At 44.0% G+C, this 26,939-nt stretch overlaps 1 protein-coding gene across 4 annotated transcripts in view; it reads left to right on the top strand.

The window, feature by feature from the left end:
• Positions 1–461: 461 nt before the first annotated feature.
• The window catches only part of STK38L (serine/threonine kinase 38 like), a 45,159-nt gene continuing 18,681 nt past the window's right edge, over positions 462–26,939 (top strand). Inside the window, exons 1-2 of one of the 4 annotated variants that reach the window (XM_018918617.3) lie at positions 478–530; positions 1,088–1,196. The gene's annotated coding sequence lies outside the window, so the exon portion shown is untranslated. Of the gene's footprint in view, positions 531–1,087; positions 1,197–22,919; positions 23,049–25,023; positions 25,151–26,939 lie in introns of those variants that run through there. The other 3 variants (XM_050986305.1, XM_018918616.3, XM_018918615.3) reach the window with 3 other exon arrangements.

Genomic DNA, 26,939 nt, shown 5'->3' with positions numbered 1-26,939 from the left:
GCCCTCAGCCCTGGGTGTCCCTGTCTGCAGGGAGGGCTCCGAGCGGGGCCCAGGCTCTGCTCCAGGGGCCCAGCAATGGCACCAGAGGAATGGGCAGGGACTGAGCTCAGGAGGTTCCACCTGGGCAGGAGGCACAAGTTCTTCCCTGGCCAGTGACCGAGTCCCGAGAGGACGGCGAGTCCTGGGGATATTCCAGAACCATCTGGACACAATCCTGTGCCGTGCGCTCAGGAATGGCCCGGCTGGAGCAGCGCAGCAGCCGCGGCAGCCGCGGCAGGCCCCGCGCTCCGCTCTCCGTCCGCCCGGTTCCGAACGCCGCCGCCGCCGCCGCCGCGGGACGGGGCTGGGCGGGGCGGGCGGGCAGGGGCAGGCGGGGCGAGCGGCGCGCGCCAGCGGGCGCGGCCAATGGCGGAGCGGGGCTCGGCGGCGCGCGGCTCTCGCGAGAGCCGGCGGGTAAACATCGGCCCCCGCCGTGGGCCCGCCCGCTGCCATTAGCGCGGGGGCGGCGCCGCGCTCGGACCGGGCGGGAGGTGAGTCCTGAGGCGAGCCGGGTCCTGAGGGGAGTCGGGCACCTTCCGCCACGGCGCTGCCCGCGGAAACAGCCCCGGCACCTGCCGCTGGAGACTGGGAATTTCCCCCTGTCTCCTCTCTTTCCTCCCCCCGCACCGTGAGGCAGCAGGAGCAGCCATCGCCGTGGAGGCTGTGGGAGCGCAGCCTCAGCCTCGGCTGCGGGGACGATCGAGGGTGGCTCTGGGCTGCGGGGCAATTCGCCCGCCTGTCCCTCGGGCTGCTCTTCTCGCAGCCCCCGGGGTGGCTCGTCCCCCTGTTGCCGGCTGGGAGGCTGAGGTGCCCCCGGGGGTGTCGGTGCGGGGACCGAGGTGAGCCCAGCGCGGGGAGCGGGGCCGGGGCTGTGTGGAGACCCCGCCGGCAGGGTCAAGGCTGGGCTGTACTCGTGCTACAGAACGTGGCTCTGGGCTTAAGGGTGTCCTGCCCTCTTTAGAAATAAATAAATAAATCAAGGGACGAAATTATCTCCGTAATACGCTTAGAAAAGCAAACAACCTTCACAAGTTTCCACTCGCTGCAGGAGCAAATCCCAAACCTTGTGCAGAGCCGGAGGAGTTTGGGATTGAGGCCCCCGTGGTTTGGCTGTCCGGCTCGTGCTCTGTGTCTTTAGACAATTCTCGTTGACTCAGGTAAAAGTTAAATGCTAGGAACTTACAGAGGTCGCGCAGTTGTTTGGTTTTACTTGAACTGGAACGCCTTGGGTTAGAATAGCAGAGTTCACACGTGTGCCTCCGCTGATGTACCTGGCTTCCTCTTGCAAAAGCCACCCTGGGAATAAGTGAGCCTTGCTGTAGCCTCTGAATCAAAAGCAATGCCGACGTTTCGTTTTTGTTTAGGTTTTTTTTAAGAGACGTTTCCTGTAAGCTATTTGGTGGGATGTATTGGTTTTGCTTTTACCTTCTTTTTGGCGAGCAGTGGGGTTTTTTTTTGACTGTAGATGTCGGGGTTTGTCAAGTGTACTGATTCAGTGTTTTGATTACAGTTTTTTAAAGTCACTTAAAACAGAGGGATCTTGTTTATGAGTGTTTATGATGCTAATAAATCTTGCTAGAGTTGTGCCTGCTCCATAAAAGATGCCTGAATATACACAGGAATCTGAAAAATTGTTTTCATTCCTTATCCTTCAGGAATGAAAGAATATCAGCTTTTAATTTTACTCTGAAGAGTGAAAAGAAATAGGAGGCCACATGCTACTGACCTGAGAGGTGATGATCAGTGGGCACCCTGATTGCATTTGAGAAATCTGTTACTGTATCCAATAGAATTGCTGCAGTTTTACCTTCTATGCCATATGTAGACATGTTTTCCTGGCTTTGTTAAGAAATGTCTTGGATAGGAAAAGTCAAATTTGCATAGCTCTGTGGACTCATTTGTTTTTCATAATGTACCTGGCATACTATATGTTCAATTTAAATAATTTTGCTTAACAGAGCTTAAAAAAATTCTAAACACTTGTTTCTCAAACATTTCAGGGCAAAACAAATCACAAGCTACTAGCTAAGCAGTATTCAGAAGCAAATATTTACAGAGGACAGGTATCATGCTTTATTTCTTTCTGCCCTTTTTTTTCAGAAAGTTAGTCTGTCTTAAAAAAACAAACAGTAAATGCACACCCCATCATTAACTTGCAGTGGACTTGGACCAGGCCTATGGTCTTGGTGAGGGAATGTTCCCAGGAGAACAGAAATTTTGGGTTTCTGTCAGATAATCTGTTGTGGCCCTGCTTGTGTGAGCTGACCTTGGGTGGTCTGATCCTCAGTGGAGTCCCTGGTGGGACTCTCCTGGGTCGGAGCAATATGGGATGTCACACTGGAGTTCAGTGCATGTGGCTGAGATGTGCTCGCCTGTTCTTTCTCTGGAGTTCTGTGTAGCCTCCCTTGGCTCATCTGTCTTTTTGTCCCTAAACTCTGAATGGTGGGTTGGAGTTTTTTTAATCATTTAGGTTGCTGCTGTAGTTTGGGATGGCTCTTGAATCCTGTGGTGACCACAAGGAGCTTAGTCACTCTCTGTGTCCTCTGGATCTGTCTAGGCAGTGAGTTTGTCTTGCTTTCAAAGCTTATCTCCTCCCTACAGATTCAGCTTTTGCTCAGTCCATGTTTATTCCAATAAAAATGTTGTTCTTCCCACCAAGTTTAAGCTGAGTGTTAGTTAAAATGTGAAGCCAGTTGATAAACTTTGATATTTGTATTCCAGGAGGTGCAGGGTAGACATGGAAATTGCAATGAAAAGAATTGCTTCTCTGAATGCAGTATTCATCAGCACAAAGCCTGCTAAGCTGATATTATATGGTAAATGGTTTGCTTTTAGTCTCCCAGAAAGAGGCTTTGTGTCTTAGGGTAATGGCAGTTGACATAAATCAAGCATACAATTGTCCACAAAATCATTTAATCTTCTCTTGTTGCTCGTTTCAACATATAGCTGCACTTAGAGCAGACCTGCCACTAGTGGTAATTGCATTGCTGTGGCTTGAAAATATGGGTTTGATAAATAACTGGAGTCTAATTTTTGTGATGGGTTGGTGCAGAATTTTTCCAAGACTGGTGATTAAATAACAGCTTTTGTTGTGCAAAAAATTGTTATACTGGGGTAAGCCAATTTAATACTGTGGGGTAGGAACTCAGGGAAGAGTTATTTATTTTGTGTTATGAATTTAAATAGTGAACTGTGTTTAAGGTGGCAGAGTCTTGTCTTGAAGACTCAGAAATTAGTTGTCAAATGCAGCAAAGCAGACTTCATAATTTGATTGGTACAGAAAATCCTGCAATTCTGTAGTTTAAAACAGAATAACTTCTGGCAGTCCCTTTGCTCCAGTATTTGTGTGGGGAAGTAATAGAACATTTTCCTCTTAACAATATAAAACAAAACAGGAAGTAGGGGAAGAAATAAATGATCAAGAAAAACTCAGTTTCCTTATCATAAATAATTTGAAGCATTGATAGTGTGGGAAGTATGTAGGATGGAAAGCATTAAAATGGGCAGTTGTCATAGTTAACACTGCCTTACTTAGGAAATCAGGTAATCTTGTAAGGCATGCATTGATATCTCATTAAATACTTCTATCAGATTAAAAAAGCAAAGGAAAATGGTGGATCAGGAAAGAAAATAAATTTTTATACTTCAAGTAGCTGATTTTCTGATTTCTTGGTAATTTATTTAGGTGTTAGATTTTATATTCTGGTTTGTACTGTAGACCTGAAACTTTATTTGTGTTGTGTGTCTTTAATATTTATACCTACTGACTTGCAAATTTGCTAGCTGACTCGTGGTTTCATGAGAGTTACAACTGATCAGAATGTGAAGAAAAGAGACCTAGAATTTCGAAGACTACTTCTATGGGATTTTGATTGTCTAAGGAACAGTTGTATTTGTTTTGACTAGTTAAAAGAGCAGTGTTTGATTAAAATGATAGCTTGGGTTTATGGGATTTCTCAAGAGTGAGAATGTCCTGAAGCAGTAAAAAGGGAATCAACTATTCACCTTTTAGTAACAGGGAACAGCCATGATGAAGTAATGGTTTGGTGTGTACAGGTTGTGCAAACAAATGGAGTTTATCAAAGGTGACAGAATGAAATGGCAGTGAGGAAGTAAAGGAATAACTCCAATCCGTGTGAGAGAGAAAGAGTGTTTACTGTACTGCAACTTATATTAGCTATGTCTCTTATGTTCCAGAGTTTGAGCCTGTGATCACTGACCTGCTGCACAGGAGCTCCAGTCTTAGCAAAGACCTTGGTGTATTGGAGTGTGTTAAATTTCCTTCCACAGAAGGGGAAACAAAAAATATTTTTCTTGTCTTTGTCCAGATGAAAGGTTGTGAAACCTTTTTCTACTCTGTGTAATAAAGAGAGCTGTTTACAATTCTGAGAGAGCTGTGTGTAATGTCACATTAAGTACTGCTTTTATAAAATGTGCCTAGGTATTTTAGCAATTACATCTCCTGGTAGGAAAACAAAACCTAGCCGACCATCCCCCAGACAAACCCTTGGAAAACTTGGCCTTCCCCGAAAGCTGTACTTGATTGAAGGCCCTTTTTATGAGCCACTGTAGTAGAATAATGCTTATGAGAAACACAGTTGTGCATCAGCTGGTTGCAGGTAAAATGAAGATACTGGGTCACACCAAACCACAGGAGTGGCAAAGACACTCAGCTTTGTAAACAGGAGTGTACAGAAGGGGCCGTAGTCATAACTTCCGGTCCCATAGCCAAGGGATGAGGAGGGAATGAAAGTCATCACTTCAGTAGGACACCTGACTACCCTGAATGGCTGCTGAATTTTGCAGCAAAGCAGAGGGGCTTGGCAGGAGCAGCTTGTCACAAGTGGGGATCTGTGTGTGCTTGGGGGCTCTGCTGGTGGTACAGGATCCATGTCCCCATCCCTGTTGCAACAGAGAGGGAGAGAGCTTCTTGGCATGCTTGTGCTGTGCCATGAACTTCCTCCAGGATCACTGAGAACCCCCAAAAGGACAGATGGGGGCCTCTTCTTGCCAGATCACTGCCACTCTGGACACTCTTGAATCTGTTCTGCAGGTATAAAGCCTCAGTGTTTATATGACTTTACTGGTAAAAACCTACTTACATCTTAACTGATAGGTAAATTCCAAAGGATATTTCTGTGTCTGCAGGAGGGCTGTTATGTACAAACCAACCAAGATGTGGATGGCCTCACCACAAAACCTTTTACTTGGGATTAGATGTCTTAGATTTCCATGGATCACACCTGTGCACAGAGAAGGGGACAGGATGCAGGTGTTCTAGTGTTACCCCTTCATTACCCAGGGCAGAGCTGCCTCTTTGGCTGATTAGCTAGATTTGAGCCAGACTCTGGAGAAGGCAGGGTTGGTTCACAGGCTTCAATGTTCGACTGTTTCCCATAAAAACTGACGAAAACTTTTCAGGAGAAATCCCCTTTTCCCAGATTAGCCCAGTAGAAATGGCAGACCTTAGACCAATGGCATCAGGCTCCTTTTGCCTTTTGTATATTGGAAAAGTGTTTATTACAGACATTTCTTAAAATTTGTTTTAATTACTTTTTACAATGAGCAGTTGCATAATGTGTTCCCTGCCCTTCCCTCTTGCTGGTGCCTTATAAGGGAGGTAACCAGAATGGCAGCCAAATATCAGCCTGATGATGAAAGAATTGTTCCACTTAAAATGTCACTAATTTTTAGCCTGCTGAGTCCTGTATGAAGAGGAAAGCTTACATTAGTAGGTCCCCAGACAAAAGCATTGCACTGCATTGTTTAAAGACAGCTGTTGTTTCTTACAACAGAAACAGCAGCTGAAGTTTAAGATTGCTCTGTGGCGTTCACAGAGCAGGAAAGGAGAACAAATTTAATCACAAGGTACAGATTTAGTGGGAGTACCTGTTTCTTCAAACAGTAGCAACTGGTTATGTAGATTGAAGCCTGTTTAACAGTAATTAAAAGTATAATTTAACAAGTTGTAAAATCTGGAACTATAAGGGAATTTTGTGTTCTGCATACAAGGTTCTCTGTGGGATGTGGGACACAGTCATTCAGCAGTGAGAGCCACAGCTGGTACAGACAGGTAACAGGCAGCTGCTAAAGCACGTTCCCATACAATGGCTGTGGCTTATGAGACACTGGGGTAGCAAATATTCTTGGTGAGAGTTAGCAAGGCAGTTTAAAAGGCTAGGAGAGATTGGATTGGCCAACCCAGGGAAGAGGTTTTGAGGTGACCTTATTGTGGCCTTGCAGTGCCTGAAGGAAGGAGAAAGATTCTTCAAAAGGGCCTGGAGTGACAAGGGGCAATGGCTCCAAAGTGACAGAGGGCAGGTTCAGTCTGGATATGAGAACTGTCCCTGTAAGGGTGTTGAGGCCTTGGGACAGGTTGCCCAGAGAAGCTGAGGCTGCACCATCCCTGGCAATGTTCAAGGTTGGATGGGGCTCTGAGCAAGATGGGATAGTGGCAGGTGTCTCTGCTCATGGCAGGGGGCTGTAATTGGATGTTCTTTAAGGTCCCTTCCAACCCAACCAGTCTGCGGTTCTCTGAAGTGAGGTTGGCTTGTGGTGCATGTCCTGTAGTTGTGTGTCTTGGAAGGGCAGTCAAGCGCATCACAGCAAATTCCAACTTTCAAGATAAGGTGAAAGAAAGGAATTATGTAATTTCTGGTGTCATTAACTTGAATATTTGTCACTGGTTTTTATTGGTTTTGTTTGTGCTTGGTTGGTTCCACTAAAGTGGTAAAGAGCTCTGGTTGAACAGGTGTGTGGCTGTTCTCTGACTGACTTGCCATATTTCACTTGCCTTTTCAGAAGTTTTATTGTGCCTAAGGAAAATTTCTCTTGCTAAACTAAACGGTCTGCTGATAGTTTAATTTATTGCCTTCACTTAATGAAATTAGTTATAGCATGTATCTACATTTCCATGAATGCTGTAGGAAAGGAAATATTAATATTCAGGTTTATTGTAGGGGAGAGGAGAGAAACAAACCAACCAACCCTAGTGATATTGTAAGTTTCTAGTAAAGTCTTATTGTTTAGTCCTTCCCTAATCTTCACAGCCATAGGTAGTCTTAGGAAGTAGTGACTAAAGGCAGAGAATTGAGGTTTGTTAAAACAGGGGTTCTTCAGGAATTCGTCTCTCAAATCTCCCGTGAGCAAAGAATACAAATGACCACTTTGGACTGAAGTATGTTAGATGCTTCCTCTTATGGTTAATTATTGTATGGACACTCGTGCTCTGTGTTTAATTTAACAGAGAAGACGAGATCATATAAAGTCTGTATCACTTGAGCATCTTAGTTCGCTTGTAGTCTGGATATGGTGATCTCACTGCACAATTGCCTAAGTAGCAATTAGAAACTTTCCTGTGGTTTTTTTTTTCCCTTCTTTAAAAAAAAATGAAACAAAAGCCTGTAAGAATTATGTTAAGAACACCTGGAATAATCCCCTGTAAGTTGCTTATTCTTTGTGAAATCAAAGTGAAGTTCGACCAAATGACAATAAGCAACAGAGGTTGAGGCTGTGGTTCCCAAGCCCATTGAACCCCAGAGTGCTGTCAAGGCACAGCACATTCTCAGCCCATCATCTACCTCCCAGCCCTCTGCACCATGGGTTGGAAATCACTAAGTTATGATGAGCTGTGGTGGTAGGAATGAGCATCTTCAGAAATAGTTTCAGTTAGGAGATTGAATTGCAGGAAGATTTTGAGAAGGAGATCTGGAGAAACAATACCAGTTGTTTGGGAGATGAAAGGAATACAAAAGGGGATTCTTCTGCCTGTTAAATCTTTTTCTTCTTGTCTTTTTTTTTTTTTTTTTCCTTTTCCCATGAGCTTGTGATAAAGGGAAAAGAACAAAGTGGAATGCTTTAAATTGTCAAGCTTTGCTGGCAAATCTTCAAAGAAATTGAAAAATTTTTTACCTTTCTTATATTGCACCAGTTCTTGACTGCTCTAGTTGTCAGTAATTAACAGTGTTTACAGGCAACGTTCACCCATTTCTTTAAGAGAAAGGAACACAGTGAAGTCACTCTGAGCCCCATGTGCAAGGCTGTCTCCAATCTTTGAGGCCAGGTAGCTATGGTAGTGTTACAGGAGAACAATCTGTGGGATGAATCCTTGGATTCCAGCTGTGCTGGTGTGCTAGTCACGTATGGAGGTATCCAGGTGAGGATTAGAATGTGTTACCAGCTCATCAGTTTGAGCAGGTAAATTCTGGCCCTTTCAAGGGGTTGGTTATACCTGCCATGTAATTTAGATGCACGTGAACTTGTATGAATGTTTCTAGTGACAGGAATGATGATGTGTGCTCTTATCTTCCCAGCCTTGCTCTGGGCTTTGTCACAATGAGGAGTGTGAAATGAATGCCATTCTAATATGATCAGTGCAGAGAATTTCAGGCCATGGCTGTGTCAGTGGGTTTGACCAGTATGTGGATACTTATGTTAATGTGTTTCAACTCTAATCCCAGTTCCTTCCATGGGGATTGGTGGTGCTGATGCTGCTGTAGAGTGACCTAAAGGATCTTTCCACTTGGTTTTTCAGGAGCCGTCTGAGTACAACCTGCCCTGTTCCCTGCTCCCAGGTCAGGCTGGAAGCATTGTAAGCATTGTCTCTGACAGCTGGGGTTCATTCATAACTCCAGAGTCTTAGGCTCACACTTGGATACCTTTAAGCCCCATTTAATCCCAGAGGGCACCTGATTCACGTGAACTGACTGCTTTTGCTCTCAGACACGTAAGCCACTTTTGTAGTGGCACATGAAAAAAGAAAGAACAAATCCCTTTCAGAGTTCAGGAGAAAGAGATGAACATTGTGTCACCAAAACCAGGGAAGAGAGAATTTCTCCTGTCTGAATACACCCTGACCTGCAGCACTGACTAGAGCTGCTGCTCACAGCTTGTGCTGCAGCCTGACTGCTGACAGAATAACTTTGCTGAGCACCTCTGCTGCAAAGAGGTTCATTGGAGTCTGCCAAAAATACTGCTGCCTTCACCTTTGGTGCTCAGTAAGATACAAAACTCTGGCCTTTGTGAGGGTACAAAGAAGCAATATGCTTGCCCTTTTTATGTTCAAATAAGCAAAATAACGTTTCTGCTCTGTAAAACAATCATCCAAAGGGAACATTGGGAGAACAACCAATGGATACACATATTTTTTTAATGTGTACTTTGGGTCACTGCATTTGAAAGGATTGAAATCATGGTGGAAAGTCACAAAAGAAAAAGAAAGTAATTATGAAGTAATTGGGGGGTGGAAATTGTTGTATTCTAATAAAGATAAGTAGTTTTAGCTAATTTTCTCTCTGCCTTTTTTGTTAAACAAGCAGCAATATTTAGAAAGCCAATTTCAGTTCTGTTTATGGTTCAGCCCAGTTTCAGGTGTTGACCCCCAGGCACAGAATGAGCTTGTGCTGCTTGGGGAGCAAAGGCTGCAAGAGAAGAATTATAATGAGAATTTTGCTTATACTGTTTTGCTTTAAGAAAAAAAATCCAAGAAACTGAAAGCTGCTAGTGTTATTTGTATTTTTTCCTTGTAGAAGCTAATTTTTTAAATGAGTCCTGACAGTGTCTTTCTTATTTCTCTATGCCTGTAATTTTCTCAGTCTGAGAACCAGAGCATAAATGTATTTTCTTGGTTCTTTTGCTGAAGTGCTCCTCATCAGTAGTGTCATCTTCAAAGATGTACAGACTGAGAAGACAAAAGCTTCTGTATCCTTACTTGGGACATTAGGGAGGGTGAATATGCATCTGCCTGTGTGCAGCTGGAGAACGCAGTTGCAGGATGAGATTTTCTTCAGTCAGTGTGGAATCCAAGTGCTTTCCCTCTCTCACTTGCGTGCCAAGGCAAGGCTGGGTTTCGCCACAAAGGCTGGTTAATTAAGGACCACTCACCCCCCTTCTCCTTGAATCCTAAAGTAAATCCTCCTCAGATATTGCAAAATGGGAAACCCCCTAGTAGGAGCACTGCAGCTCAAGCTCCGTATTTGGCTTGGATGGAAGGCCAGACTCCTGTCTGGAAGTGGGGTGGGGATGATCTTGTCAGCAAAGCACCTGTTTTACAAGATGAAGTCACTGACACGAGTGGGCTGCCAGTATTTATGTACATCAAGGCAGGGAAACAGGAGCTTTTTGTCCTGCGCTATAGCAAGCGCCTGCCTTTGCTTTCCCTTCCTTGGATAGATCAGGAAGGTAGTTTATGTTTTACCCTGACTTTAATGAAATAAAATTTAGCTAAGTAAGCTTTACTGAATGCATTCCAATGGCTTTCCAGATTAATGGCAGACTAATGTGTGCATAAAATAAACACCAAAGAATTTCTTGTAATTCTTGATTTCCTTTGGTACCTCAGTCAGTGCTAATTCTAACCAAGAAGGCTCTTTTTTTTTTTTTTGATACATCTACTGCCCATATTGAATTTGGTGGTATAATTCTCATCAGTTTTGAGGGAGAGGGGACTGACAAAGAATAATCCTGCCTCTGCTGTGGATTCTTAGGACGTTTTTTAAGTGCTAGGCAGATATGTGTGGGCTGAGATGTTTTTCACAAGTGCTTTTTCAATATTGAAATGTGGTACTCTTTGAGGTACTGACCACATTTGTCCTTGTGTACTTCACAGGCATTGTTCAATCAGTTTAGCAGCTGTTTACAAAGCACCAAAATTCAGAAGGCTTTCATCTCTGAATGAAACACATTCTTTTTGCTCAACTTGGCATCTCTGAATTTACTGAGCAGCACCAATCCCCTAATATTGTGTGATTAGATTCAGTTACCTTGTGCCATCCCAGAAAGTTCCAGTTAATTAATGGGATCAAGTGATGCTTTCAAAGCTATTGCTCTGAATTGTGACACATCCGGCTAAAATTACTTTGTTTTCTTAAAGCAGAGTCTAAAATATTGTTACTTAATTTTCTAAATTTGGCTCACCTGCTTCATGCCCTTTTACTGGCAAGATTTTAAGGCAAATGTAACTAATGATTGATTTCTTTGAAATGAAGTGGTTGGTTCAAGGGGAACCTCTGCTTCTGTGCTAAATTTTCTTAAAGAAAAATGCTTGAGAGCTCTGAAACTTCTGTTGGCTCCAGAAAGAAGTACAGTTAGCATGTGGGATGGGAATATTCCTGCTCTCCTTTTCCATGGTTCTAGCATGTTGGAAGCCAGTAGGTCTTGGGCTTTACTACTGGTAAAGCGTTGGATTTCAGGTATTACTTAAAGGAATACTTAGATTTCAGGTATTACTTAAAGGAATACTTAGTTCATATTTAGCAAAAATGCATTGGGATGCTTTCACAAAAGATGCTGAATAAAAGCAATTTGTGTTTTGAAGGAGAGTGCTATTTTGAGGGAAGATAATTCTTTTTCCCTACTTTATTCAGTCCTTGGCCTTCAGAATGGTATCAACAAAGGAAGTGACACTTACTGATGCTTTTGTGACATGGTTCCTAATTTGCTGAGAGCTGGACTGAAATCCCTTGACTCATTTCACATAAGCCACCAAAGAGCTGTTTCCATTTATTGTCTGGACCAGGTCTGGGAGCTGAAAGATGCCATCTCTGCCTGCCAGCCATGCCTCACAAGAGTCATAACAACTTCCATTTCAAATATTTCAACATGATAATTCAGCCTTTGAAGTTTTGGCACCTATTTGGCAAGGGATGTCTCCAAAGAGGTATTTTTAGCAAGCTCTATATATGGAGCTTCAGATCTTCATCTTCTTTCTTTATGTGAAGAATATTTTTACTGTCTGTGAGGTGCCAGAGTTAAAGGCTGCAAAAATGACAAGATGCTGAAGCCACAGTTGGATTCAAAGTGTCTTAAATTTGGTGGGAGCTGTGCCTATCCACATTACAGTCTTGCCTGGCCTTCTTCTGCTGGAGGGTCCAGTGTCCTGTGGTGCAGGTGGGGATAAGGGGAGGAGGTATGCCACCTATTTTCTTTGCTTCACTGGGCTTTTGGAACATAGTTTAACTGAAAGTGAAATCTGTTTGCTGTAGGACTGTTTGCTGAGGATGAGTCTCTAAAGGTGTTTGAGAAACCTGTTGCAGGCATAGCCAACAGAGGCTTTGGAGATTATGAGGAGAAGCAAGCTGCTAAATCTAAAGACTCATTCCAGATATCCTCAGCACAATGAGAGTTGGCATTGTGTTAGATGTCAGGCAGGATTCATCAACCTGGCTTTGGGTGTTTAAAAGTTGCACTTCCGAGGCAGTTGGACATGTTAACCATCCTGGCTGCTCAGTGGACTTGGAGAAGCACTGGGAGGAGATGTTTGCTTCTACCTCCTGCAAGGGTGGCTACAGTTGGAAAAAATTTGGGTGCAGGGAAGGCCTGGGTGGACTTGCAGTTGTGCTGCCTCAAGTGAACACCCTGATACTGCTGTGTGACTTCTGATTAGCTCCCTGGGGCAGGTGAAATGTCAACAATAACAGGATCTAGTCAAATATTTTGTCAAATATCCCTGCAGGTGCAAGCAAGAACTTGTGAATTCCAAGCCTCCTTTTGTTTTGCCAGCAGAGTGGTCAGGATCTGTTTGTTTTTCTCCAAAAGAGCATGAAGAATGTGTTCCCTCAACAGCAGCTGAGAGCCCCAGGGCTCCTGTGATCCTCTGCAGTTGCACCTCTGAAAAATCCCCTGGCTCAGGTCAACTGAGCTTTTTCTTCTGTTTCCTGCTGTAATTCTAGATTTTCCCATAGTTCATTGTGCATTTGGTGTTAAAAATAGGATTCCATAAAGCATTTTTATGTTCCTGAAGTGCACACACTTTATTTTTCAAACGTGTGTCTGTGTGAAGCCTTGCCAGAGGAGCAGTGTGTCTTTGCCCAGCGCTGACCTGATCTGACTGTAATACTAAACTCAAGGTGAGATTCAGGACTCATTCTGTGCCTCGTCTCTTCCTTCAGGTTTTTGGCAGCTTCTGCAAATTACTCATTGTGCCTCAAACACCAGTGCTGCATAGTTAACTTTTGATTTAATTTATTTTTTGGTAGCTCTGATTAATTTTGTTATGCTTTGCTTTCTGCATTTCTGAAATCAGACTGAAATTGTCCGCATTTTTTGAGAACTGTATGTGGAGAGTGCTGTCAGCATGTGTTGCTCACCATCCCTGGAAGTGTTCAAGAAATTATTTTAGGTGGCACTTAATGCTGTGGTTGAGTTGATGTGGTGTTTGGTGTTTGACTTGTTTAATCAAGTCACTGGACTTGATCTTGCATGTCTTTTCCAACCCTGATGGCTCTAGGATTCTTTGCTTTCTTGGATAAATTTCTGCTACTAAATGGAAGGAGCCTGTTCCCTAGAGGCTGCTGCAGATACTTGTGGCAAGTCAGGGATCTTCCCTTGCTCATACACATTCAAAATCTTGCCAGGACTGAAGGCTGGCTTTACTTCATTTCCTTCTCAGTCAAGGTGATACAGGTGCCAGCTTGCATTATCAAGATCATGTGTTTTATGTTTCAGTTTTGCAAAGTACCTCTAGGTCTGGTTGGAAAATATTTTTCAAGGTCAAAAAATAATTTGCTTGAAGGCTGGGTGGAAGCTACATGACACAGGGAAGCAGAATAAAGGCTGCAGCTCCAGTTCATTGCAAGATGGAGATCCTTTCTTGCGTTATTAACACAAGGGATAACCCAGAGGAGAGGAAAGCAGCTTGAGGCTTGCTAGCAACCCCAAGAGACCTTTGCAGCTTTGAGCATGTTGGGAAGAGGGAGGGCACACCTTCCCTCCTGGAGGCTGCCAGCAGAGCAGCTTCCCTTTGCTTTCAGGATTTGCTGAAATTTCCATAATTTATTTTGCAAAATTTTACTCAAGGGGATTAAAAAAAAAAAATAAAAGGTAGACTGGCCTCCAGATCTTGCTTCCAACCCTGAGTTACCATTTTAGATCTAGGGAGAATAATTGATTTTTTATTTTGGATCTAGGCTAGGGAGGTAGGGCTTGGTATCAAGAGAGCATAATCTATGGAGTAAAAAGTGCTAGTTTCTCCCAGACCTTTTCTGACTGCCAGGGGTAGTTCTAAAATAAGGGCTTTCACTTGCTTTTCATTTTGTAAATGAGTGCAAGGTAAAATATATTTTAAGGCTCAATTGAAGCAATAATTAATCTGAGTAATCATCTGAGGAATCAGATGTAAATGTTTTTTATTCTGTGCTAATACTACTTTATTAGACTACTTTTTCTTTATTTTTTGGTGCTCCTTACATTTTCAGATGTGAAGAGAATAGAGCAGAGCAGCTGCTTCCTTGTGATTTGTGAAACTGGGACGTATTCTCTCTTACCCTGTGCTAAATCAGTGTGACAAACCACATTCCTGATACTGCGTGTGGCTTTACAGGGAAACTGTAAAACTTTCCAAAGGTTGCCTATTTATCAGTGCTTTAAAAGCAGCTGATTAATGTTACTTGCATGTGAGCAACAGAATATGTAAACATTGCCTGGAGAGTCATTGGAGGAATGCTCTCAGCTGGACTCACAAGAGCAGCATTTCTCCAAGCCTGTTGGAGCTCAGCTTGGACATGCTATCACCAAATTTGGCCTCCTGCAGAGCATTGATACTCATTGTCCTTCCTATTGCTTATTCCCATATATTTTCCCCCTGTTTCTGAATTCATGGTGAGATTTCAGCCCTGTCTTTGGAACAGTGCAAGCTGTCTCAGGTGCTTATCTTGGCACACACCTTTCCAAACCCATAATATACAGATCCGTGCTTGGCTGCAGCCCTCAAATGAGCAGCTCACACAAGTGCACCTAAAAAGGAGGGCCCACGTCTCATATTATGTCTTGTGTTGTAGGTTAAGTAATGAATTTTCAGAATGAATTAATAACTTCTTAATTCTTAAGACCCCAGTCTTTTGTGCCTGTGAACTCCTTAAGCCTCCTAACATGACCTGCTGGCTACTGGAATGATGTTTGCTTTCTTGTAGGGTGACAGAGGCACACCCTAAGTTCATGTTTTCTTTTTCTTTCTGTATGGTTTGGTTTTGCACATAGGAAGTAAAATAGAATCCAGATCATCTGTTACTTAATGCAGTTTCCTGTGCTGTAACCACAAGAGCATCCTTCCTCTGTATATACATCATCTGCAATTAGAAACAGAAAACTCCAGATATTCACTACTTCAATGCTTGCATCACTGGCAAATGACAGAGACTTAATGTGGTTTTGTTCTGCAGGATTTGTCCACTTCAAGTCACCATTAGAGGTTTTGTTAGGAATACCTGAGCAGGCAACTCTTCTGGGAGAGTGGTTGAATAGACTGAGAGGAGATGCATTTAGGAATGAGTGAGAAATTAGGATGGGCCTTTAAGTGGATGTTCCTGATATGTTCGCATAGATCAGGTACTGGGCATTGCTTTAAGTGTTTGAGTGACCATAAAACTATTCAGATTGAAGTACGGGATGTGTCTGTGTGTGCTGCAGGGTGGGCTTCTGCTGCAACTCAGCATTGCTGTTGGAGCTTGCTGTCCATGCTGGGCTTTTCTCAGTGTGCTGGAACCAAGCAGTGCCCCAGGAGAACTTGGGAGAGCTCACAAGGCAAATGGGAGCAGCACATGGTACATACCCTTCCTGGACTTTGTAAATGTGACTGGGGTGATCCATGGGGAGTGCAGCACATGGATGGGTGCTCAGCTGTTCATCATGGGTAGCCTCACCTTGGCCATTTCCACTAGAATCAAATGGATTGTGTTCTGTACTGTTGCAGCCTGAAGAGAAGGGAATGTCAGAAAGTAGTTACAGCCTGTGTTCTGAGAGCTTTGCACAGCTCTCCTCTCCACCAGCCCATTTCCAAAGGGAGCCAGCCAAAGTGGGGGCAAGAGGTATGTGACTCATTGGTGAGAGTCAATGTTTGTATAACAGTTGTCACTGTGGGGCTCTGGGGTTTCTGTTGCACCCGATGTGACATAAATGGCCTCTGTCCAAAGGGACAACCCTGTACTCCCACTGCCACAAGTGTATCCAAACTTTACTGGGATGTAGTCCAAGCCTGGCTGCCTGCAAAATGGACAGTGCTGTTCTCCCCCTTGTCCTCTGTGCCTGTCCCTATTTAATTCCTCCTCTTTCACAGAATTTGTGGAGTTGGAGGATGGGACAAACCAATTTGCTGATCTTATGGAAGAGTGGTCTCCTTTTCAGAAGAGCATGAGCTGGTTGGTAGCTTAATTTTGTCAGGCTGCTGAGTTGCCCTAACTGGACTGTGGCTGCATTATTAGGAAAACTGTAGGAATGTGTGGGTGGAACGTGAGGGATCAGCCCAGTGGAGAGGAAGGGACTTTGTTGGAACCCTGGATGAGAATTTTCTTGTCTTTCTAAGAACCAACCAATTGTAGACCTGCACTGACAAGTCCTTGAACCAGGACTTGGCAGCAATATCTGTCCTTTCTGTGTAAAGGCCTTGAGCGTAGGGCCCATGCCCATAAGGAAATGTTAATGTTAAATAATATTTCAAAAGTGGAAATGATCTCATTCTTCCTACGGCTTATTTGGGTTTTTCTCTGGTTACTATTTATGGGAAATAGCTGCTTGTATGCAATTTGTCAAGCAATTCAGATCACAGTCTGAAAGTAGTCTTTATTTGCCACTCCACCAGTCTCCATCTTGACCCATTGTTTGTACAAAACTGGTATTTCCGTTCAGATTTCCTGCAGGTAACTCCACTTGTATTTATCTGCACTTGACAGATAAAGAAATGGAGGCACAATGACACTTGGTCGCCTTACAGGGGCAGTAGAGACTTTCACCTTGAAAAGGAACTGTGAGAGCCATTCTGTAGGAACACAAGTGTTTCTTCTCCTTTGCTTGAGGTGACCCCTGTTCAAGAAGAGTCCTTCTTCTACTGATGAGTCCTGCTCCTTTTCTCAGTCAAGAGTGCTTAGCCCTCAGGACATGCTCCAAGGCTTTCTGTTCTGAAGGCTTCCTTGGTGGGAGAGGTTTGCTCCTAGAGAATTTATCATCTTTTTCTGCTTTTCTTGCCATAATCTATTTCATCTTGAAAGCTTAGGAAACTGGCTCTTTAAATTTTATTTATTTATTTTTAATCTGGAAATTTACGCTTTCATGCATGCTTAACATACAGCCTTAATATCTTATAGGAACTTAAGCAGATCTCTTCTGTTCTTTTTCCCCTACTTTTGCAGCTGGATATAGCCAGAGCATTTATCCATGCCCTGATTTGCTTCTCTTTTCCTTTAACTTGGAAACCAGATAATAGAATCAAATATCTGAGATGAATTTAAAGGAAAACAGCACCCATTCTGAGTAAACTTTCCCAGGCCAAGGCTGGAGAAGTGGTACTCACCGGGAGCTAATGCCCATCACAAACCTCATTATCTTTCACCTGCATGCAGTTCCTTTTTTGCCTTCCTCTGCTCTTCCTAGAGGGTGAATATGCAGTTATGTAGGAGGTGAATATGCAGTTATGTGGACATACAGACTGTCATAACAAGGCATTCCTGGTGCCCTTCAGCCTTGGAGGAGATGAGCAGTTGGGACATGAAGGAAAGGCTGCAGGAAGACTCTGGGATTTCACAAGGCAGTCTGCTTCTGCAAGAGCTGTTTCCTCTCTACCTAAACACTAAATTTCAGAGGGATAAATTCCAGCTACCCACTTGCTGTGTGTTTGTGATATATGCATTCTCAATGTGATAGAAATGTTGAAATATATTAACCACTGTTGTATTGACTGTTCTCCCCTAAACCAGTCTGATGATAAGTGGTAAAGCTTTCTCTTCTCAGTTATCCTTATTATCACTATGGGAATTAGGTGTAATCATTAGGGTTCCTTTATGAGATAAAGCTTCATTCTCTAGCTCTGTTGCTGGTGATGTGGTGGTAAAAGTATGGCTCAGATACATCCCCACCATTCCAAATCTGCTTCCCAGCTTCAGGCACCAGGAGGGTGGTACCAAGTGCTCCTCTCTTACGTCAGGAAACCACAGACATCTCTTTATCTCTGGGCCCTCACCAAGTTAGTCTGCTTTGTGTGCCAACAGCTGTCTGCTGCTCCAAATATCCCAGTTCAAGTAATGAAGTGCTGTAGTGGGATTTGAATGGGCAAACATCTGTTCTTCAGTGTTGTGTACACTGACAACAGACACTACCTGCATTTACAGTTTTGCAGGGCCAGAGGGATCTGTTGTGCTCATTAACCCTGACTGGAGGCACTGCACAGGCCATGGCCGGGCACTGATATTCTGCATCTCATTTAGCAGTCAGCTCCTTTGCTGGCACAGACTTATCATGTGTAATTACTTAATTTGATTGATGTGATCTAAAAAGAGCCTGGCAAGAGTCAGGGGTTTGAACATACATCAGTGGAAAAGAAAAGCAAACTTGGTGCCTTCTCTAGCATTCTTCAGTGCAGCAGTCCCTCCTAATTCTCAAAGGTCCTGCTTTGCTAGGCTCCTTAGGAAGTAGAAGGGCTTTACAAAATACCTAAAATCTAAGAGCAGAGCTTCTTGGATGACATCTGAAAATGTAACACAGTTTCCTTGAAACTTGTACTGGTGCTGTGTTAGAAGCTTCTTTGCTTATTCATTGCTTTTGTGCCAACTTTTGCCTCTTTGTCACAAAAGATGTAGAGAAGTTCCCTGTGACTGAATGTTACCTTTGGGCAGTTGTACATGTTTTAGAGCAGGACATGTTTTTAATTGGACCTGAGTAGGACTTTATCCAGAAAACCAGTAACTGAGGAGGAAGCAGATTTATGATTGTTGACCTTGCTCTGTTTGTAATTATTTCATGATGCAAAACATTGCAGCAAGATATTTAGCTTGGGCTTTTTTTATGCCAGTTAATTCAATGGGTCTTAAAACAGTGTTTTCTTACTCCTGGATGCAAGTACCTGCTAAAAGCTGTGAGAATGCTTAAGTGCACAGGAATGCAGTTACTCCAGTAAATAGAAAAGCTTCCTGTTTTTAGACACTTCTGAGAGAATAAATAAAGATTTGCAGCCCTGTGAAACGTGGGGAGAGCCAGGAGAAAGGACAGATAGAAGTGAGGTAAAGCAAGCTTTGAAATGTTATTTCACTGCAGAGCACTGTGGGCTTTCCAACAAGCTACTGATTTCTCTTGTCCCCAGGAAATTAAAATGCATGCAGTGGTAAACACTGGAAGTAAAGGAGTGGCTGCTTGGGACTGCAGGTCTGGTTCCCTCATCAGTCTCATGCTTCATTTAGTCATCAGAGTGTTGTCCTGAGCTGACCTCCCACTTGGAGCACTCCTTGGAAGACAGCAGTGTGTGGAGACACTAGCAACTCTGTTCCCTTCCTGTTCCTAGCTCTAGCCCTCCATCCCTGCAGGTGGAGCAGAAGTACAACCCCCTGTGTGTCCCCTTTCTCAGTGAGGTTGGGGTGGGTGGGGGAATCCTGCCCGCAGCCACACACACATGCTCAGTGAGGCAGTTTGAGTGGATACTGCTAAACCCCAAAGGCTGGATTGTCTTAAGAAGTAAAGGGAATAAAATGAGTTATTTGAAAGAACTGAGCTCAGGAAGGTGTTGGTAAGTCATTGTGTGTCCTTCAGTGCTGAGTGAGTGTTTTAAGTATGGAATGTCTTGAAATGTGCTCCTCGCTATGGGACAGAGCTATTGACAGTAAAGCTTAAAGAATGTAATTGTATCACCCAAGGCTGAAGGCAAGTGCGGCTGAGATGGAAGTGTCCTTACTAGTAGATTTGCTTTTCTAAACTTCACATGGCCAGTCTCCCATTGTTTGTGAAATCCAAGGTTATGACGTTTGGATCAAAAGTTTCTCTGCTGCTTGAATGGACAAAAGATTAACTCCCAAGGGAAATAAACATAGTTTATGGATCTTACATAGGTGTAGATAGACCTAGGGTTTTTTTAATGCATATATTCCCCTGTATACTCTTGTATACCCATACATAGTTTCAGCCTGTACCTTTTCCTGTTAGGGAAATGAATTTGCGCTCACTGCTCGTCGAAAGCAGCAGAGAGCTGAATATCAGCCGCTGTTCATGGGAGATTTCTGCTGCTCAGCTGTGTTGAATAGCAGGAAATCCTGGAGTGCAGCACAACTCCAATATTCAGTTTTTATTCCATATTAGGAAATATTTCCTTATCATTACTGCGGGTGTGTTGGAATGATTCCCGAGATTAATTTCTGTGAGCCAGATTAAAAGACAAGGAGGCCATGCCCGCTTATTTCCCACTTTCGGACTGACTCCATGGGAAGGGCCAAGTGGGCTCAGCCTGGGGCAGGGTGGCCCTTGTCAATCCCTGCAGCTGAAACCAGCCTCACCCAAACTATTTTAAAAAGAATTTATTTCAGCCTAGTAATGGTTCCTCAGTGTGGGTCATGCAGCTTCTTGTGCTGGCACAAAGCACGAAGCAGCAGCGGGAGGGAAACAAACAGATGGTTGGACGGAAAATGGGATGGCTCCTTTCAGAGACAGTCCTGGCTGGTGCCAGCTTACAGCACGCACACAGGCCAGGCCTGGCCTGGCCTGGGAGGGTTCCTGCTGTTTGGCAGGGGGATTTTTTGCCTGATCTAATCAGAGCCCCACACTGCTATTTTGGGATGTTTTTAGGTTTAGGAATCAACCTCAAGGCAGGAAAGTACCTTCTTTCATCTTGAAAACATCTTTTTTGGGTGCATTAAGGTCTTCTGGTGTTTAGGGAGCATATTAGAGCTGGCTGCTGACACCCCAAAATGCTTGCTATCCCCCAGGTTCCCCTGGTGTCATCATCATCATCACGGTGGCTGCAGGACTTGTGCAGTGTTTGCATCCTGAGTCCTGTGTGCCTGGCAGTGTCTCCCCAGGGTTTTCTCACAGCCCTGGGGATCAGGCTCTTGGGAGTGTCCCCTCCTTTTGGTTCACGAGTCATGGAGCACTTTCTGTTTTTAGCTGGGACTATAACAGGCGCCTCACCCAAATGCCCCATGGGGGAAGAATGGCTGAAAATGGCTAAAACATTTGAACATCTTTGCCTTTTAAGTAGTAAAGCCTGTTCCAATGGGGCTAATTTTACTTGGTTTCTTAGTGGTGCTTTCAATAGAACATGTGTAATTAATTCTTTAACTTTCAAGTAACAAAACTTATTCATCCCTATTGCACATTGGGGAAAGAAGGCTAAAGGAGATGAAGTAAATAAACAAGGTAAATGAAATGCTGAAGTGTCAGTGATGGCATGTTGCAGTCTTATTTTGTTTTCCCTTCCCAAAAGGAGACTGTTGTAACAATGGAAGGGTGTCAGAAGGATCTAGTCATGGCAATAATGTTAAAGAAGAATCTGCACACGAAATATCTGATTTGTTTTATCTGGCAAGGAATGTTGTTTCCTTTCAGTAGCAGATTAAATAAAACAGGGGCTTGTGAATGGTGATATTACTGAAAATGTGAATTATGAAGGAACAAAATATTTATTTTTCTGTCTGAAACATACTCCAGAGCAGTGCTTGGCAAACATGCTGATCTGATAATTATGAACTTCAGTAACAGCAGCTAGCATCATCCCGAGGCTGGAATGGGACTATTAGGTCAAAATCCATTGAGCTGAAGGGGTTTTTTGTTGAAATGAGTGAACTTTGGGCAAGCTTCTGTTCTGAGCACAGAAAGCTGTACCTAGAAATAACACAAATATTTAGATCACACCCATATTGGTCCATGATTGACATAGATGGGACTAGCGAGGTTTCCTTGTCAGCTTGCTGCTTGGAGACTTTAGGGTCCTGTTGAGTTTTTCTGGAGGTTAATCAAAAACTTTGAAATTGGATTTAAACTAGGTTTTAGAAAAAGAAGATAGAACCCCCCCCCCCCGGTGCTGGGCTGCACCCCCAGAGCCCCAGGGCAGCAGGGTAGGGTGGGATTCTGCCCCTCTGCCCCACTCTGCTGAGCCACCCTGCAGGGCTGCATCCAGCCCTGGGCTCAGCACAGGAAGGATAGGGAGCTGCTGGATCCAGGCCAGGGCAGGGACACCAAGGGGATCAGAGGGATGGAGCAGCTCTGCTGGGTGGAAAGGCTGAGGGAATTGGGATTGTTCAGCCTGGAGAAGAGAAGGCTTTGGGGTGACCTCACTGTGGCCTTACAGTGCCTGCAGGGAGCCCACGGGAAAGATGGAGAGAGACTCTTGACAAGGGCCTGGAGTGACAGGACAAGGGGCAATGGCTCCAAAGTGACAGAGGGGAGGTTTAGATTGGATGTGAAGAGGAAATTTTTTCCTGTGAGGGTGCTGAGGCCCTGGCACAGAGAAGCTGAGGCTGCCCCATCGCTGTAATTTTTCAAGGTTGGATGGGGCTCTGAGCAAGCTGGGCTAGTGGAAGGTGTCCCTGCCCATAGCAGGGGGTTAGAACTGGATGGTCTTCAAAGTCTCTTCCAGCCCAGGCCATTCTGTGATCCTCAGCAGGAAGAGGTTCCTGCTGAGGATCACAGAAGTATATTAAGTATAAACAACTGGATAGTGAAAATATGCACAGCACAGTTGCCAAACCTGTGCTAGCAGAAACTCAACTGCAGAAAGTAATTTTCCTCCTGGGCTTGATGGTACTTTCTCCTTCTGTTCCCTCACTGGAATTATCAGCTTCTGTACAGCATTTTTATCTTTGCTGTCTGTTTGCTCACCCCACGTATGGCCGCATGTGTCAGAAGCTGCTCAGAGTACATCCCACCACATCATCCTGCTGAGCCTTGGGCTGTTTTTTTCATTTGTCTGGCCCTGCCCACTGCCCCTTGGTGTGAATCATGCTGTTATTTGTGTATGGTGGGTTGGTTTTTTCCAGTTTTATATATATCCTGTCTCTCTTTAAGAGAATTCAAACAATTTGGAGACCGTGGGGCTGGCGCTTGTGCTCAAAGCTTTGCCGTTTCTGTGCTGCTTTCCTAGATAGCACCTCATTTTTTAAATATAATCCTTGTCATTTTTTTAATATAATCCTTGTCAGCCTTGGGGTTTAGTGCCCAGCTTGTTGGGTTGTTGGGCTGTCTGGAAGGAGCCGGCAGAGTCTGCTCTCACTTCTCACCCAGAAGAGCCCCAGCTCTGGGCACGGTGTTGACAGCTGGAATTTCTGAAGGTACCCACTTCATTGTGCTCTACATGTTTGCTTTGTCTCTCCTTTCTCTTTTACTTCCTAATTCTTGAAAAATGCCATTTGTATACTTCATTTCAGGAGCAAGTTCAATGTCACGATGAAACCACAGATATTTTTAAAGGTATAAATATGTTTTGGTATCTGACTTAACAGAGTCTTTGATTCAAGAGGCAAATTCTCTAGGAATGTTACATGGAAATATCATAAACTTGACAGTTTTTACTGTAGTAGCAAACTGCCTTCCTAACTGCTGGGCTTTAGGAGGATGCTTGGGTGGATAAATTAAAATTATTATCAGTCTTTCTGTAAATTGATGTCATTTTGGAGGGAGGATTGCTCTTCCCTGTCCTGCTGAACATGTATGTAGCTTGACATTGTAAATCCAAATTGGAGACCAGCAGCATCCTTCTGTCATGTGGAAAAATGGTGTTTTTCTCTCTGGCAGAATTTGGTGTGGGGTTTGCTCCCTAACTTAAATACTTACTGAGTCCTGAGTAAATTTATTCTAGGGTTACTGTGTAACTGTACTACACATGTGGCTTCAAAAAGAAAAATGTTTCCAGTGTGTGACTCAGGTTCAGATTAATTTGATACTATAGATCCAGCCTGATTTGAAATACCCTTTGGCTTTTCTTACTGACACAGCTGTGCAGGAGGCTTGGATTCTATCTTATCCCTTCCCGATTAGAAAGTGATCCCGCGAAATGCTGTGTTTCAGGGCAGAGCAGTTCTCCATTTGCTTTGATTTCTTCCATCTCTCCTCTTTGGAACTGCTGCAGCAGGTGGGATTGGATGCCTCAGTGATTTTTGCACTCATTAATAACATACTCAATCCAATAGTTTAATGAAAACATTAATGACAGGCTGTGGGAGCTGCCAAGAGGTGCCCCACAGAGGATGAGGGGTTTGGAGTTACCAGTGGTGTAGCAGAAATTGGATGTGGCGGTTTAAAGGGTGGAAACTCCAGGCAAACAGAGGCAGAGTTTGATTTAGAGGTGTTGTGACAAATGGGAGTGCAAACTGAAGTTGTAGTCAATGCTGCTTGGCCTTTCTTTGCTTCCCAATCTGGGAACAAAAAGGTTAAATGTATGCTTTGATTAGGCAACATTTTTCTGCTAGGAGGGAGAGGGAGAGTTGTATCCAACTGACATATTCTATTCAATGATGAATCAGGAGGGACTTGCTTGGAGACATCTCTTGAAGGCTCCAGTTCAGTAGCATTTGGCTGCTTTCCCCTTTCTGTAGCTGTTCCCTGCTTTCCCTCATTCTTCAGGAACATTCCTCCTCTCCTCCCCCTCCTCCCTGTTCTTCCTCCTGCCTCTGGTAGCAAGATTTTCCCTGGCTGCACATCCATAGCTCCTTATCCCCATGCTGCAGGTGCCGAGCTGGCATCAGGAGAGCTCAGGCTGGGATTTCAGCCATCCCTGCAGGAGGCAGGGGCCCATTTCCTAGGCCAGGCAGCACATATGGCATCCCTGCTCCTGGCAGCTCCGAGCCCTGCTCCCGCGGGCTCAGTGCCTCCTCTCCATTACACCCGTTTGATGTCTTTCTTCCTCACACTTGGAGATGTTCCAGGCCCTTCAGAAAAATCCCTGTCAGCTAGAGGAGTTCTGGCTAAATGTGTCCAGCTGGTTGAATATGACATTCTTTGTGGTCCAGGGAGCTTAAAGTAATTCCACTGATGCTGCAGGAGTGGAATGGTTCCATTATGGAGGTGGCATGGATTTGGGTGAACTAGTAGGCTTTTGAGGGCATTTCCAAGAACTATGGGTGGCACCTTTTCAAAGCGTTCCCGTTAATGTGGTGATGTCAGTACAAGTAGTATGCTGTCAATAAAAGGTTCTGTTTTGGAGCTCCTTCCTTCCCGCCCCCATCCCTCTGCATCATTTGTTTTTAAAGGTCATGCTTAAGCACTTTACTTGGTGACTCCCAGCTGAATATTTTGTCTGGGATGTGGATTTGTGCTGTGTTTGGGGGCTCGTTAGTGGAAGCAGAGACAGGAGGAAAAAGGAAAAAGGCTGAAGAGGTTTTCTCGGCTGTGAGTTCGCACAAGATTTTGTGGGATATCTCGTGCCTCCTGCCAGGTCTGTGCTCTTTTTCATTTACTTTGGGACTCTGGAGAGCTTAAGACATCTCCTGGTTTTACAAATATTTTCTTTGTGGTGATTTTGGGTTGGTTTTCTCCCCACAGTGGCAGAACTAACTGGGGACACTCATCTGTCTTTCTCTCCTGTAAAGCAAATGAGGGTCAGTCCCACTGTTGATAGTGTGGGATGCCAGTGCTGGGATTGGGATCTCCTTTTTAAAAGTTTAATAAAACCCAGTGACTTGGATTTGGTGTCTGGCAGTCCCTGCATTTGTGAGTGTAGAGCATGGGCAAAACAAATGAACAGGAAATCAAGTTGCAGCGTTGTTTTATCCTATCAGGAATACAAGACGTGCAAAGGAGAAATATCCGGTGTGAGAGTGTGCCTGCTATACCTTAAGTAAAGGTTAATCCATTCCAAGCCTGGCTTAATGCTGCTCTATCCCAATGTTCCAAAATTATCAGAAGGCAGGTTTTTACTCTGTTAGGTCATTTCTTGAAATAACTTAATCACAGATGCCGGTATGTGGTCAGCTGTTGCTCTGTTTGATTTGCTCTTATCAACTGATTTGTATTTATCTTTTCCCACCTATTGAGGGAAAAAGTGTAAAATTCTACAATAAACACAACAGGGGAGACCAGTGCTAAGTTCTCCCAGCTTTTGGAGATGTGTCCAGCATGGGGGATGTTTCTGTGTGAAGAACAGTACTGCCTAATTTTTAGTAAACACTGCTAGGAATTGACAGATCTCATCTTTCTTCAGTAGAAAACTGAAGGGAATAAAAGATTGATTAAAAATAGAAATATTGACATCACTTTGAAGCAGCTGTAGTGCTATTAAAACCTCTTTGTGCCTTTATGGAGAGATATATTTTTATTCTCAGAATTCTGGTGTCTTGTGCACTTCAAAATAAACAGCTAAAATAATATCCACATGATGCTATAAAACGCCTTTATTTGTGACACAGCAGCTGCGTCTCTGGCAACAAATATCCTATTGTCACATCAGATCCCATGAAAAATCCACAGGAAAAAAATCCCACTCTCTCAGAGTGCAGCAGGCAGAATCAGAACAAAGAGCCAGGAGCAGAGTTCAGTGATCCTCCTGCCCCAGTGTAGATGTGAGAGTTCTCTTCTGTATGAACCCCCTAATCAGTTCACCTTAAAAGCCATTAGGATCTGCTTAAATTAAGCCTAATTCAGGATTTGTCTTCTGCACAATACTCTGGTGAAATGGAAGGATTAAATAAATAATAAAAAGGAAGCCAAGTGCCTGAAGGGAGCCCACAGGAAAGATGGAGAGAGACTCTTGACAAGGGCCTGGAGTGACAGGGCAAGGGGCAATGGCTTCACACTTACAGAGGGGAGGTTTAGATTGGATATGAGGAGGAAATTGTTCCCTGTGAGGGTGCTGAGGCCCTGGCACAGGGTGCCCATAGCAGCTGTGGCTGCCCCTGGATCCCTGGCAGTGTCCAAGCCCAGAAGGGGCTCTCAGTAAGCTGGGCTAGCGGAAGGGTGTCCCTGCTCATAGCAGGGGGGTGAAGAACAAGGTAATTGAGGTCCTTCCAACCCAGGCTTTTCCATGGTTCTGTGATGCGTACTTCTGTGTAATTTTCCAAAACTAACCTCAAAACAACCTGACCAAATGGGAGTGGGGCTGAGATGCTGCTTTTCATCCTTTTCTTCCATGAAGCTCTCCTGAAGTGCCTCAACCCATTTCCAGGTAGAACATGAATCTTAGGACAAACTGTGCTGGTTCTTTGGGTTTTTAAATCTCCCCTGGCTTT

This window comes from Serinus canaria, chromosome 1A (assembly GCF_022539315.1).
Source record: "Serinus canaria isolate serCan28SL12 chromosome 1A, serCan2020, whole genome shotgun sequence".
NCBI lineage: Eukaryota > Metazoa > Chordata > Aves > Passeriformes > Fringillidae > Serinus > Serinus canaria.
The sequence above is the reverse complement of the archived record's forward strand: the minus strand, read 5'-3'. Positions and strand labels throughout refer to the sequence as shown.